This window comes from Mizuhopecten yessoensis, unplaced genomic scaffold (genome assembly GCF_002113885.1).
Source record: "Mizuhopecten yessoensis strain PY_sf001 unplaced genomic scaffold, ASM211388v2 scaffold9033, whole genome shotgun sequence".
Classification (NCBI taxonomy): domain Eukaryota; kingdom Metazoa; phylum Mollusca; class Bivalvia; order Pectinida; family Pectinidae; genus Mizuhopecten; species Mizuhopecten yessoensis.
In genome coordinates this window covers 824,754-841,224 of record NW_018407845.1, presented here as the reverse complement: position 1 = coordinate 841,224, position 16,471 = coordinate 824,754, and the positions used below count along the sequence as shown (strand labels likewise).

Genomic DNA, 16,471 nt, shown 5'->3' with positions numbered 1-16,471 from the left:
AGTAACCCACATCATGAAGACAGTACATACCCAGTATCCAGTAGCTAGGTCAAGGTCACAATTATACATACATGTATAATCTAAGTTGTTTTTGTTGACTTTGATTGAACTTTGATATTTACTTTAGTTTTCTTTGGTTAACATTTTGGACTTGTAGCTCCATTTCCATCAAAGTAGGAGCATGTGTTTAACACACATTTTCTACTCTAACAAAAATAACCAAGTTTATAAAATATATAGATGTGATGAGGTTCAGAAAAGGAATCTTGATCTCTATTTGTTTGGCAGAGCTTGATATAGCCGAGTTATAATTTTCAGAAAATCTTTCCCATCTTTGCTTAGAGACCAATATTCTTAAACTGATTCCAAAATTAGGGGAGAAACCTCGTCTTCCTCTTAATAGTTTTTGAGAGATCTTTGTCGAAACATTAGTTTTATTTAGTACAGTGATTTGGAAGAACAGGAATTTTCAGTGGCCTTTCTTTTCATTAGAACAGTCTGCTCAGACATATTCTGATCAGAAACTCAGCATTGTATTTTTACTTGTGCGTGTAATTTTTTCTGTGCTGTAAAAGTTTGTTTTAAGGATTTGGTCTTCAGAGGTTTAAATCAAATTTTCGTTTTGATCTAGTGAAACAGGATTTTGTTAAAGTAAACAAACTACCGGATCATCTATTTTAAAGGCAAACATTCATCTAGGTCATCAGAACTGTTAATATCAGTCTTTAAATCTGAAAAGGCTGGTGAAAGTATGAGGGTTTAAAAAATTAAAGATAACAAGTTAGGATAGCCTAGATTGCTTTTCTGATACATGTATCAAAATATAATATAAATACTTTTTTACTTCCATAGTTTAGAAGAAAAAACAATTTTTATCAACAATGCAAACATTCATAGAATTCTGATAACACTCTTGGAAGATCTTTCATGAATTGAAATTCATTCAAAATATTATATAAATGTTAAATTTCAACAAAAATAACATTTTATGTTAAATTTGTATGTTTGACCAACATTAGCAAAATATGAGCATGCATGGTTTCTCATATTTTTTTCTTTTATATCCTGCATGGCTAAAATGTTTAGTCCATAGACAAGAGTTCACAAGAGCAGATCCTTACGGATGACTGTATTATACACATTGACCGGTATAGTCTAACATGTTGATGTATGTGACCAGTTTCCAATCACAACTGTGATATCCTATGATCAGCGATTTGTGTACTTGGTTAATGTGTATTTGAAACCAGTCCGAAACATGGTCTGTTTTGTATGGTAATATGATGGTTCACAGGCTGTACTGTAGGCTAATGGCCATGATCCTGGTTATGAGTGATGAGGTTATTAGCCTTACAGTCACAAACAGCTACTGAGTTAATATAACAGGCTGTAAAAAGATGTTACTTTCAGAACATACAAGAAACTAGAAATATGTTTTCTGCAGGTCTGCCTACTTAGTTATTGGTCTTGCTCAAATGTTTGATCAAGAAAGAAAAATTAAAATCCAATTTGTTCAAATATACACATTTGTCACCGGATTAACACTGGATTTCGACCTATTTCATCTACAAATATGGATTAGATCTAATCATCCATGCATTATGCATAAAATGCATTCCAACTGAACAAAAAAATATAAATACAGATTTTATTGGCCCAGGCCATTCAAGGCCAGTGTAAGCCTTCAAGGTGTAGCTTTAGAGACAGGTTTCATAGACAAGCTCAACAACAAAACATCCTTGTATAAAAGGAAAAATAGATCTGTAGAATATTTTTGCGTATATTTATTTATCTATAGTCTAGAAATTTAAAATTCAATTTAGTGCAGTGATTTATGTAATTTGAATGACTGAACTGCAGTGATATGGGGTACATTCTTTTGCACAGTGATTCTCTAATCATTCTGTTATCCCATTTCAACCAAAATAAAAACATACCAGTATGTTTTAGAACCATGCATTCTTAGGGGGACTGAGCCAGCCAGTAAGAGTCTGTTACATCATAATGCTACGTAATTATAACTATGTCAAGGCCTCATATTAATTGTTAAGTACAGACTATATAGCTGTAACATTTTTCTTGGTCTCATTGTTTTTTTACCATGAAATATCCATGGTTACCCTACTCTACATGCTAATGAAGTTACAAAATTGATGGTGGTATTTGTTTGGTCTAATGTCTCATGCCAGTAATTGTAATGGACCAGCCATGGACATAGTATTGATTGGGGGGAGGTTGTAGAGTCGCTGGAATACTCCACAACATTGGTGTTTTTGCCATGCAAAATGCTTTTAGGTTTTGCATAAGATCCACGCTTAGAGTCACACACATCTTGTCTTTTCAAATGAGTCAGCTCTGGAGAAAAGAAGCTTTCTTCTCTGTGTCTCTGTTGGAAAAATCAATTTTTCCTCTTTCTTCAACACCTTAGGTGATGACAGCGTTGGCTGGGATGTCTTTACATAAGAAAGGAAAATTCACACATGTAGGAAGTGGAGCAGAGAGAGGTCTTGGGCTTATATTTTATATGATCATAAATTCAATACCAGAGTATAATCAGATTTTGCCAACTTGTGAGAGACAGCTGGAGTTTGTAAGCTTCTGTCCCCAAACCACTCTGATCAGGATTACCCTGAGTAAATTCTTGTGCATCTTATTGCATGGCAGTCTTTCTGTGCATTTAATCTAATACACACTTCAAGCTTTAGGTGCTCCGCGAGGGTCTATAATTATTAACCTCTGATAAACATATGGAAATGTAATGTTGATCAGGATGTCTGTAAGGTATTCTTCATTTTAATAGGAAATCAAATTTGTAAAAGGCTTTACCAATCAGACCACTATTGCATCAATGCATAATTTTAGGTACTCTACCTGTTTATATGGAAATTAATTGCTAAGCTATTCGAGAAATATATATATATATATATATATAGCATATTTTATGAAACTAGTTCATGCCACTTTCACCTTTTATGAGTATTTCCTCTCATGATGAAATTTGTCTGTTTCTCAGTCTGATTTGTTGTCCAAGTTGTAAAATTATATTTACTTGTTCTCTAACTTGTGTGATATAAAAACAAAACTGGCAGATGTTTTAAATGTTGAAATTTATCTTTGAATCATTTCTTACACAAGACTACAGTGCAAGAAGTTCGTCTCTGTTTATGACTCAAACTACACATTTATAAAACAGGACAGATAGAACTACTAATGTTTCAGTGCAATAGTATAAGCAAAGCAGTTTGGGGGAAAAGTTTTAATAAACTGCAAACATATATGTAAGTATTCAATGCTCCAGCATTCTTAATTCTGTTTACATAATTAATTTGTATAATAAGAGATACCATTGTTTTGTTGGTTTACCTGGCTACAACTGTACAGGTAAACACTCTGACACATGTCTGTACCTTCAGTATATACTTGTTTGTTGTAACTGCCAGTTCTCAGACATCTCTGACATGTAGGAACCCAGTTATACACAAGCTTTAAATCAAAACTGCCATCAAATGACTGCATCGTAAACAATTTTATGCATAACATTTTTATATAAATATTTAAAAAAAAATGTTGTGATCATGAAGTCTAGATTATTTGCATGCATGATATCTAATACTCAGGCAGTTGAAAACTGAATTCAGGAAATTTGTGTTAATTTTTATTTCTCTTTTTTGTGTGTTTGATATTTCTCTCTTTTTTTTTTTATATATTTCTTGTTTCTTTTTTCGGTTATTTTGTTATTTCATTGTGGGAAAAAACCCCAGCAATATTTTGTTTTTCATTTAATTTGCTATTGAGGTTATTCATAGGGAGTATACTTATCTAGGTTGATCATGAGTACCTGGCCAGATGGCAGAACTAGTAATCAAGATTGTACAGAATCATACATTATAGATAAATGCAGAACTTCAAAAGTTCGAACGCAATCAGCCATCTGCTCCAACTAATCAATGCTAATTTTCTTTAATGTATTTTAACTGGATTGCCATTGATTTCTGTTTTGAACCAGGATGTTTTGAACTTTTCTGCAATGATCCAATTAATGGAAATGATGCCACATTTGATATACAACTGTAAGCCAAAAGTCATTTTGCAGAGATAAAATGTCTGTATATATTTATAGTAAATTAAAAAATAAATAAAAACCTTGTTGTGCCAGAAGTTATTTCTTATCCAACATTTTTTTATCATAAAAGACCCCACTGTATTACCTATGTTTTGTGGTGAACATTTTGTCAAAATCAGTCATAAAGTTCAAATTTACTATAAACATTATTTTTTGTTTTATAATGTATCATGAACAAGAATAAAACAGAAGGATGACACAGAATTATTATGTTTTTACTATAAAATAAGGATTGAAATGCTCTAATAGTATGAATCATCGTTGTTTGCAAAGTTCTCAAAAACGTGTCTTTCATGTCAAGGCCACAGAAAGAGGTTAATTAAGGGTCAATGAAATACATTTTACATTTGATTCAATTAAGGACAAACAGAAAAAAATGTGTACGCCTATACAGTATTAGTATGATTTATTACCATGAAGACTCAGACAGGTTCAATTACCACAATTATCCTATGGTAATTTATAGAGTTACTGCCCTTTAAATTGCTGAAACAGTGTCCAGATATCAAGTCATTTACAACAGATTAATTTCAAACTTCATAGTTATTTACCATTAAAAACTTGGACAAGTTTGATAACCACCACTACCTGACCATAATTGATGGAGTTATGGCCCTTTATGAATTGACAAATATTGTCTGCTTGACAAGTTTGATTAGCACCTTGATCCAACTGGAATCTATTGAGTTATTGCCCATCATAGAAATAAATAATGGAATATGATTATATACATTCATTTAGCTTAAGTTATCAAGTATTGTATGTTTGTTCCTTTTACAATATCACAGTATAGTTCTCAACTTTACAGAGAAATAATGTACAAATGTTGTTTCTTCTCCTTACATTTCCATATTTTCGAAGGTTTAAAGACAATAATGCATCAGAACGATTTTAAGTATGTCATTTTGGCATGGGAGTGGTATAATTGTTTTCCAAAATGTTTCAACAGAGATTTGGACGAGATTTAATGACTTTAACAGTGCTTGTTAAAAATTGCCTTTAAAACTTCAGTCAGCGTCACATCCTGGGTATGTAGTGTCACCAGTTTCTTTATTGAGATTTATGACGATTTTACAAAAAATAATATAGAGCAATGTTTTTACATGTTTAACAGTGAGTCCATACCTGATAAAGAATTTTATGATAAAAGTGCTGAATTTGAACTTTAATTTGATATCTAATTAAAATTATTATTTGTCGTATTTTAAACTTCAAACTTTTTCATTTTGTTTTAAATTATCACGCCAAGTGACATTTTAATAAGCCGAAACAATTTTATGTAAATTGTTTATAATAATTAGCTCTCTAAACTTGCGTCAAGTTCTATTTACGAAGCTTATTCTTTGAAGTTGAGGTGTATAATTTGTTTGAATCATTGTTGTCAGATTAACTAATGCATTAGCTTTGTCCATCATGTTACCTATACCTTTTAACTTAATTCTATTACGTAACAGGATTAACTGGTCATACCAGGTCAGACACTGCAATGACAAAAGGCTTCTTATTTGGCTTGCCTGGTTGGGTTCAGCCTGTGTCTGAAAGGCCAATTGCTATGAATGACAGATGTCCCTCAAACTCATTACTCTATCAATTACTATTGTGTAAATGTACTTAACGACATGATAATGTCTTTGTAACATCAGTTAGGACCCAGTTTGGACTGTATGGGTGCGTTTTTGGATACTCCAGAAATCGCCCACTGATCTAGAACAAGTTATTGTAATAAATTTATATTTGCACCACTTTGAACATCTCCAGAATTTATACTTTCAAATTGTATAACAACATGTCACAAAGTCTGTTGTTATACATAACTTGAAGGAAATCGCACGACTTACAAGATGTTTATTGGATATTTATTCATATAAGGTTGAAATATAATATTAAGGTTATATGGGTTGGGATTGTTCCCATGGATTGATTAACTTACATAGAGAATATGGAGTGGGATATTTATCAAGAAAATATGAAAGCACATTTAAAACCTTGGGATAAAACCCATTAGTACAGCAGTGGGGAATTCAAATTGAATGTTTACTTTTAATTCTGCCTGAATTGGTGACCTTAGAAAGGCTGTCCTCCCTTTCTGACAAGTGCTGGCAGCCTAAATGCCTACAGTTTACTGTGGCTCCATGCCTGAGCATGTGGCTCAGCCCTAGTTTTCTACTGTAAGGAATCAATATCACAAGTCTGCTGTAATCAGGTGTGTTTTCAAAGGGCTTTGCCATGCTAACATTCCTTTGTTTCACTAGGGGGTGGTCTCAAAGGGCAATACTGCCAACTTGTAATCTACCATAGTCCCAACACTGGTTACACATCTTTGAGGATAAAAGTTTAATGCATCTGGTAAAAGAAACCCTAATATCTATTGTGTTGCATTCAATGATTCATTAGTTTATTGTCTTTAATGTAAATAAAAGTTAAAAGTTATCATTAGCTTTACTAAACTACAGACTGATGAGCTTTAACTGTAAATGTTTTACCCAAAGATTAGATAGGAGGACTGGAATATTATCTCTATGCTGGAAATATTTTGATAACCTTTGGCCTTGCTTTATTACTCATGTCGGCAAGCAGACAGACTTTTTTGAGGAACTAGTTTATGTAGATAAGAGAGAAAAAACAAGGGCTAGTGTCTGTAGTTCCTTTCATATATATATGTACACAGTATTTTGAAGGCAACCAAATCTAGATACACAAGAAAAACAAATGTCAATTGTTATTCTTTGATGCCGTAAAATGAGGCCACAAATTTAACTAAGCAGCTTTGTTGCGTAGCTTTGGTTCATGTACATTATCTAATCAATGATCTGAATTGAAGTTAAAAATGTCATTTTATAAAAAGGAATAATTTGAAAAAAATACTTATTCTTACCTGTTTGGTATTATGCACATACACTTCTGAACATTTTCATTCCAATTATAAACAGATATATAATGCGAAATGGCTATTACCGAAGTGATTGTAAGAAGGACTTTGTTGGGTAAACAAACAAAAAAATCAGGCTGTTAAACGTGCGTTTTTTGTATGTATACATGTAAATAATTAATAAAATCTTTTTCCTATTGATTTTGCCTTTGAATGACAGGACTTTGACAACTCGTTGATAAATTACAGCTATGTTAATGTAACTGGTGCCTCCCAGGCTGATTATTCCTTACAACAGATCATCAATCATAATTTGAGTTTTGATAAATACAATCTATCACAATTGTCGGCACACCAATATTTGCTGTCTGAGAAATAAACTAATAAAACAGAGGATTTTATTTATCTTTAATATTTTGAGTTGCATGTTGTTTTTTTATTCTGACATGTAGAAATAAGTACCTGGGTATTTCAAATTCAAAATGTTTGTGAAAAGTTGTTTATTTGAAAATTACATGAGGAGCAAATTATCAAGATTTTTTTTTTTGATGTGTCAAAATAATAATATTGTCATAGCATGGAATATTTCGTATTGTTCCAGTTATCTATATATGACATAAAAAGTAAGTATTGAATGGTCTGACAGTTGTAAGACCTACCAAGTTGTAGTAGCCAAGCAACCATTGAAGATATCAGAACTTCACTTAATTATTAAGCTGCTACTATAGTACTGCCTTTATTATTGTGGTAGATAATGAATTGCTAACCTGCTAATGAATTTCCATTGATTATTGATTTATTGATTTGCACACCATTGTAACAGGTGTGTAAGGCCAGCCCTATAGTATACAGGTATTGTGTGTACTAGTTAATCTCAGCGAACACACTTTCTGGACTGTCCCACAAACTTTGATTGGATTCCTGGTTTCATTGTCTGGACTCCAGAGCCTACTGATTCTTTAGCTCTTGTAGAAACAGACAGGTTTTTATACTAATTAGAAGAGATGCCATGATTTTATATTGGTAAGGTGAAATCTACACACCTCATTCTATTCTTTCCTTTTCAAATTGAAATTAAAAGTTTGTCAAATATTCACATACATATTTGTGCAAGGTTTGCTACGGTCTTTTATGATTATATACATTTTAATAAATTATCAATGCATTCCTTAAAATTGTAGCTAAAAGTGATAAGTTGAGTTTTTAATATTTACTATAAAATATAGCCTGGGGTTTTATATGTTGTCAAATCTGGCTGCCGGCTAAAACTCTAAAAATGAAACTATACATCCCAGATAGTTGACATTTTGTTGTAAAAGGAAATGAAAAAAAAAAAATCAATTTAAAACGCATTTAATGAAGCAAATTATGTAGATTTACAAAGCATACAGAAGTTGTGATAACTTTGGAATCAGTTGTTAAAAGATAACTTTGGTACATTAGTTACTGATATTAGTCATGTATGTCATTAGATTGTGATTTGTATAATAACACAGTATAAATCTGTGCTATCATGTATACAATGAAAGTCCATTACAGACCTGATTCCCCAGGAAACTGTGTGGCTGAGGGAAACATTTGAGTGTGTAACACCCGTGTAATAGTCCTCCTGTTTCGGGTCATTTGGTGTCAGGAATTCCTATAGAGAAAGGGACTCACAGTTTTGGAATGCAAGGACTTTACTGACACTCTGGCTTGTTTGAATACGATCAGATCTTTGTTCAATAGAAATATTTTAAATCGGTCACTACTTATTTTAAACCTTTCAAATTTCAAGGAAAAAGCTTTTCAAATGTGTGATTCATATAGGTCTAATCAGTATTGTGGTTGTGTTAAGCTGGAACATTATTCAGGCAAATAGAATTTTAAAGCAGTAAAATAAGTGCCATTGTCATCAGAATACCCCGTCACCAAACCATGATTTGGGCTTTGTTGTTCTCCTTTATTCCATCCTATTGCAATGACTCCGGCAAAGCAGACTTGTTGTCTAGAATCAATGCTACCCGTATACAATCAATTTAAAATTATTGTTTTACATATTGTATTCCATTTCATGTTGAACAATATATAATGTATGTATGAATATTTCAGGTTCAAAGATTACACTCGCAAACATGTGAAACAAGATTAAGGATTAAGAATCGTGGATGAAGACTTATATAAGTAATAAATGTTGTTACTAAAATAACTACACCAAGCATAGTTAAAACACAAATGTTCAAGGAAATGCATCAGAAAAAGATGCTTGAAAATTTTTCATAATATCTATGGAGCTAACTAAGTGAATAACAATTCCTTCTTGTAGTGAATGTATGGATTGTGTAAGAGAGTATTTTACATTGACTAGCTAGATGTGCTATATACATTTGATATATCGTATAACTGTGGGAATACACCTTGTTTTATGCTTTCATTGTTTATTTCATAATTTTCCCAATGATTGTTTGTAAACAGCAAAAGGTCATTTTTTTGTTTTTAAACAGCAAAAGGTAATTTTTTGGGCAATGACCTTCTTTTTTTTCATTTTACTGCAGCATTATTCAAAACGCAAAAAGCTTTCGAATTGGCTCCAGTTGTGAAATGTCATCTGTACTCTGCACTTGCCTAGGTCTTTATCTGTGGCTGATCAGGAATTAGATTATCCACTTTCTGTTACACAGCCATCTTGTAGTGAATACTAAGAGGACACTTTGGCTAGTAGAGTTTCTGTAACCTTTGTTGACCTAGTAAATTAGGATCATGTCCACTTTGACCATTGCCAATTAAGATCTACTATTATCAACCCTTGTCAGCCATACTTAAAAAGTAGAGTTTGAAGTGTGTATCAAGTTCAGACATGATTGGTAAAGTTAACCATGGTCAAGCTTGGTTTGTCTCGGGGTTTGACCACTTGAATCTGACCCCGGCATTGCCTTACCATATACAGGCCTAACAAACCGAATAAATGCATGTCCAGTCAATAAAAAACACACTTGTTCCAACATTTTGTAAGAGATTTTCTGGCCTAGTTTTCTAGCTAAATTCCATCACCCTGGATTTGGGAACTTATGTGTATTTTAGTATTTCAAGTCAACAACTCTTGATTGTATAGCATCCCTCCTTTTTGTTTTGTTTGTCTATGACAAAAGTACTTTTATTTTGCTGGTAGAAATATTGTCGATGTTATCTTTGTTATCTTTGTTTATGTACTGATGTTAATCTATAGTTTAAAGTTAGGGTTATTTATAGCTGATTGAGGCATGTTTAGAGTACTATAGCCTAAAATCTTCTAGTCCTGTGCATTGGACTAGGAGAATTATATAACTCCCACGAGTTGTTTCTGTGCAGTATGTCTACAGGAGGTGTATAATGTCTACGCCAGGTGACATGACCTGTATAATGTCTACAGCAGGTGATATAATTGGCCTGTATAATGTCTATATCTACAGCAGGTGATATAATTGGCCTGTATGATGTGTACAGCAGGTGATATAATTGAACTGTATAATGTCTATATCTACAGCAGGTGATATAACTGACCTGTATAATGTCTACACCAGGTGATATAGTTGACCTGTATAATGTCTACAGCAGCTGATATAATTGACCTATATAATGTCTATATCTACAGCAGGTGATATAACTGACCTGTATAATGTATACACCAGGTGATATAGTTGACCTGTATAATGTCTACAGCAAGTGAAATAATTGACCAGTATCATGTCTACAGCAGGTGACATGACCTGTATAATGTCTACAGCAGGTGACATGACCTGTATAATGTCTACAGCAGGTGATATAATTGACCTGTATAATGTCTATGTCTACAGCAGGTGATAAAACTGACCTGTAAAATGTCTTCAGCAGGTGATATAGCTGACCTGTATAATGTCTACAGCAGGTGATATAGTTGACCTGTATAATGTCTACAGCAGGTGACATGACCTGTATAATGTCTACAGCAGGTGATATAATTGACCTGTATAATGTATACAGCAGGTGATATAGTTGACCTGTACAATGTCTACAGCAGGTGACATGACCTGTATAATGTCTACAGCAGGTGATATACTTGGCCTGTATAATGTGTACAGCAGGTGATATAATTGACCTGTATAATGTCTCCAGCAGGTGACATGACCTGTATAATGTCTACAGCAGGTGATATAATTAACCTATATAATGTCTATTTCTACAGCAGGTGATATAACTGACCTGTATAATGTCTACACCAGGGGATAGAGTTGACCTGTATAATGTCTACAGCAGGTGAAATCATTGACCAGTATAATGTCTACAGTAAGTGACATGACCTGTATAATGTCTACAGCAGGTGATATACTTGGCCTGTATAATGTGTACAGCAGGTGATATAATTGACCTGTATAATGTATACAGCAGGTGATATAGTTGACCTGTACAATGTCTACAGCAGGTGACATGACCTGTATAATGTCTACAGCAGGTGATATAATTGACCTTTATAATGTCTTCAGCAGGTGATATAACTGACCTTTATAATGTCTATAGCAGGTGATATAATGGACCTGTATAAAGTCTATACCTACAGCAGGTGATATAACTGACCTGTATAATGTCTACACCAGGTGATATAGTTGACCTGTATAATGTCTACAGCAGGTGAAATCATTGACCAGTATAATGTCTACAGCAAGTGACATGACCTGTATAATGTCTACAGCAGGTGATATAATTGACCTTTATAATGTTTTCAGCAGGTGATATAACTGACCTGTATAATGTATACAGCAGGTGATATAATTGACCTGTATAATGTCTATATCTACAGCAGGTGATATAACTTACCTGTATAATGTCTACAGCAGGTGATATAGTTGACCTGTATAATGTCTACAGCAGGTAACATGACCTGTATAATGTCAACAGCAGGTGACATGCCCTGTATAATGTCTACAGCAGGTGATATAACTGACCTGTATTATGTCAACAGCAGGTGATATAACTGACCTGTATAATGTCTACAGCAGGTGATATAAATAACCTGTATAATGTCTACAGCAGGTGATATAATTGACCTGTATAATGTCTACAGCAGGTAACATGACCTGTATCACTAAGAATTGTTTAGAGTGAAGCATTTCCACACAGCAGATGATACAACGTTGTTTAGTAGAGATGACAACATGTATGTGTGAATTCTTACAGTTTGCCAGAAGTGTAATAGACAAATGATGTGTACACATACTCCTTGATTTAAGGTGACAAAACAGTCATATTTCCCTGAATATAACAGAAAAAGACGGTGTAATTCTATTGCAGGAGTATATTATGTTATAAGTGTGCCAGCTGTGGGTCAGTGTCAGACAGTGGGGTCTGCCTTTTGTAACTAGTGTACTGCCCAATAGTGATGGGCAATCAATACTATATCTATGGTCAGTGTATGATATGTTCTTTTACTCTGATTTTGCTGTGAAAGACATTTTAGTAGTATGATCAATGCTTTTCTATGAAAATTTGTAGGTGATAAAACGGTGTATGTTGTTTAGTCGATAATTAGTGTATGTTGTTTAGTCGATAATTACATGTGTTTAGCTTATTGTCCTATCTTTTGGTTAATACATGATCATTTGTATTAAAAATAATATCTGGTATATAGCACAGATTATTCATGCATTAACACAATCAAATATTTCGAAAATGAAAAAAAAAATAGGCAAGAATTTAACGTATATATATCAATACCAAAAAGTCCCATGGTCCATAACATATTCTATGTTATCATATGAATACTGCAGTATCACATAAATTATGTTTATGTAACATGTGTAATATCACTCCGGACATGACGTAACAATCAATGTGACGTCAAAACATTGTGAAGCGTGTGTAATTTTCATCGTTTCAGAGGCGGCCAAGTGCAAAATATTTGTTTCAGATCACAATTATACAGTTTACTTCGTATTAATGATAAAAAGAATCTGTCATTTGTTTCCCTTCATATAAGATTTATGATACTCGTTTTGGCTTTTTCATCTTTTCTCGCCAGAGGCTCGCAAACATGAAAAATACAAATTTTGTATCATAATTCTAATATGAAATGAAGCTTATGACAGATCCTCTTTATGTGTGTTCCACTCAATGTTCCGATTGGGTTATTTGTAAGAAAATCTTTAATTGTTATCTCTTTTCATTTCAAATAACCCATCATTAATTTGTTTAATAAAGCATTGTTTAAACAATCTTAATTCAGCATTTTTCTCTAGACCTCATGTTCAGGAACAGTCTTAATTGTGGGGTTTTAACTGTAAACCAAATTAAAAGTACTGTTGAAGATAAGTAATTGAGGAGTGAAATGTTATTGGTACAGTTTGTGCTCAATCAACAATATATGTTGACTTTACTAAGGTTATACACACCTATTACAAACATTTTGTTTTTCATACTGGCAAGTTACAGTTGTAATAACCTCTCGTTAGCATCAAACTCTAGAATGAACTCTACACACTGTAGTCTAACTTATGCCTCCCCAGAGGGTCTTGATGCATTTTAATCTCCTATATATATATGTGGTACCAAATTTTGTTACACTGTAAACAAAATGAACTACACAGACATTTTAACTGACTGGTTTGGCATGTATCATGTCGGATACCAGCCAGGTAAGAATTGTCAATGTCTGGGTATTTTCTATCAAGTTCATTGTGTTTTTTGACAAATCAGCTGGAAGTTATAGCCATAAATCAGTAGACATTACTAAAGGTAGTAGAAAGTGTGTTGAGACTTGGGTTAACATTCAAGGAAACCCTCTTTTAAATTTCTGAATATATATATACACACTACAGTCACCCAATTACAAGCAGAATGTTTTCCTTTAGCAAAGGATATGGGTGAAGGAAAGTTAATTAAGTTCTGGAGGTAATTTGGAAATTAAAATGTCTGGAGTATATGGTAAATAGTCGCTTCCAAATGCCAAATCAGTTGGGACAGATCCAGAAATAGATTTAATTCAATCTCAAATATAAAGTTGACCAGTAAATCACTCTCGCTGGTACGTTGAAGCTGCTACTTGGGGATTCATTAAAAACATTTTCAGATGTAGACAAATTTACAGCATGAATCTGCATGTAATTGTCTTTTGCATTTTGTAAGGAAATTGGATTGTAGTGAAGTCCTTTTTTGTTGTTAAATAAATATAGGTTTATTAACAATGCTATTTCTTAATTCATTTTGTGGGGATAATGTTTACAACAACTCCTTTATTTCATATCTAAATAAGATTTATCAGTGAAATATCAGTTGAAGTATTTTAATTACTTTGCTTTGACAAAATAAAACTTGAAAAGAGATGCATGGTGTCTTTACTTTGTTACATGTAATCATTTAAAGAAAAAAATTATGGTAATTTATTTGAGAAGTCCTTTTGGAATGATATCATTATCAAGATTTGTGTGCTGGATGGGAAAGTCAGTGTTAAATGGATTTTCAATGCAGTTGATCATCATTGTATCTGCCAGTGTTGTTATAAGTTTCCCATGCCTAATAATAAACTATCGCAGCCAGGTGGACTGATGGCAGGGAATGATTCTTGCTTTCCCTCTTAACCACAGTGTTAGGTTTCATCTGTCAATAATCACTCATGAAACACAACTTATAATAATCCAAGCAAAAGTATTATAAAGTGACATGTTCTACAGTAGATGTTTGTAGTGGGGAACAAGGTAGTGTAATTTGTTCAGCCATGCTACAAGTACAGTCATGCTAGCTGGAGCCATATAAAGCCACTAGGGTTTTACATGTATCTGGGTCATAACACTCAAAGCTGGCAGGAGGCCAGCTGTTATTTCGGGGGCCATCTCAAAAGGCAAACAAAAAGTAGTTCCGTTCAGCATTACACTACTACACACATCTATGCTAAGGCAGTTTATATTGATCTTTGGTGTGTACACATAGAGGCACAGACTTGTTGTCACTGTGAACCACAAACTGAAGGAAATGTACATAAATTGTCTGACACTACTTTTGAAATTGACACTACAAAACTAATGGTGGCTTTCAGACCAGGAATAGTTTTATAATAAACTGCATGAAACCCTATAATAAACTCTGCAAAAAGTATAACAAAAGCTTATATTTTCTGTGGTGTATATTTTAAAAAGATAAACAATACATTATGCGGCAAGTTTCAGAATACTTTGTGGTAAACAATGTTTGAAATACTATTGACCTTACTCTTTTGTGACTCAAAAGTTGAACCTAACAATTAAATTATTTAAACCCAATAGGATCAAATACTTTTCATATATTTAAACATCATTTGAAATTTATTTCTTGCAGAAAAATAATGAAAAGGAAATGAAATGTCTCTAGAGATTACTAGGTGTGGCAGACAAACCATGCTTGATCCGAAGCACTAATCATATTAAGTCTTGTTTGTACCGCTGTTTAGGTGGAATTATGTCACTTTGTTTATTAGTTCTGTCATTGAAGATTGTACATACCCATCATCCCAAAATAATATAAGCTGAGGTAAAATGGTTGTTTGAAAAACAGATTGGTGAATGAAAAGTTAATCATAATAGATTTGTTTGGTGTTATTTCCTTCATGTCAATGGTTTATCACACTGTTAATAACACTGCTGACACAGAAATGGTCTATGATTAAATCACGGACAACAGTATTTTGTTGTTATTGAAAAAGAGATGGAGAATCTATATTTCTTTATGTGTTTTGGGAGATGGGCATTGAGTTGGGGTTGAATAATTCTAAATAAAATATATGAACAATTCATATACTGGTCAGTTCTTTGGGAGGTATTCATATGCATGCCTCTTGCAATTGCGTTTACACTTGCTCTGCCTGGGGCTAGTGAATTTGATGTCATGGCTAGTCGTACTGGTAGAATTTTTCAAAATTTGCTGTGGGCTATGACTTAAACATTTGAAATTGTATATTTCTGGTCTGTAATCTATTGGGATGCAACATGAATAAATAGACCTGTAGTGTTCTTTGATATGATGGAATTAGCCTGCCTCAGTGACAAAGATGGGACCTGAAATATTGTACATTTGAAACTAGGTCACTGTAAGATAGGTAGACCCTGTAATAACTTACTATAGAAACTAGGTCAGTGTGACACATACATTGTAGCACATGTAATATCCCACCATAAAAGTGAGGTCACTGTGACACAGATAAGACAAATAATATTTTACCCTAGAAACTAGGTCACTGTAACATAGATAACACAGGTAATGTTTTACCCAGGTCACTTTGACATAGATAGCTCATGTGATATATTAGCCTATAAACTACCAGGTAGATCACTGTGAAACATGTTATATCCTTACCTACCAACAAAATTCTGAATCTACCTTTTATTTCCTAGCGCCTTACTTAGCAATACCTTACTATTGGCTTTAATGTTGACTGTTCACCCAGGTGGAGAAGGCAATGGGTTCTGTTCCCAGGCCGGGACATATCAAGTCCTTAAAAATGGTAGTAATTATTCCCTGCT

The 16,471-nt window shown here is 33.3% G+C and overlaps 1 protein-coding gene across 1 annotated transcript in view; it reads left to right on the top strand.

Moving 5' to 3' along the window:
- Positions 1-16,471, top strand: part of LOC110457157 (probable JmjC domain-containing histone demethylation protein 2C) — a 201,331-nt gene that overhangs the window by 4,293 nt on the left and 180,567 nt on the right. The window lies entirely within an intron of this gene.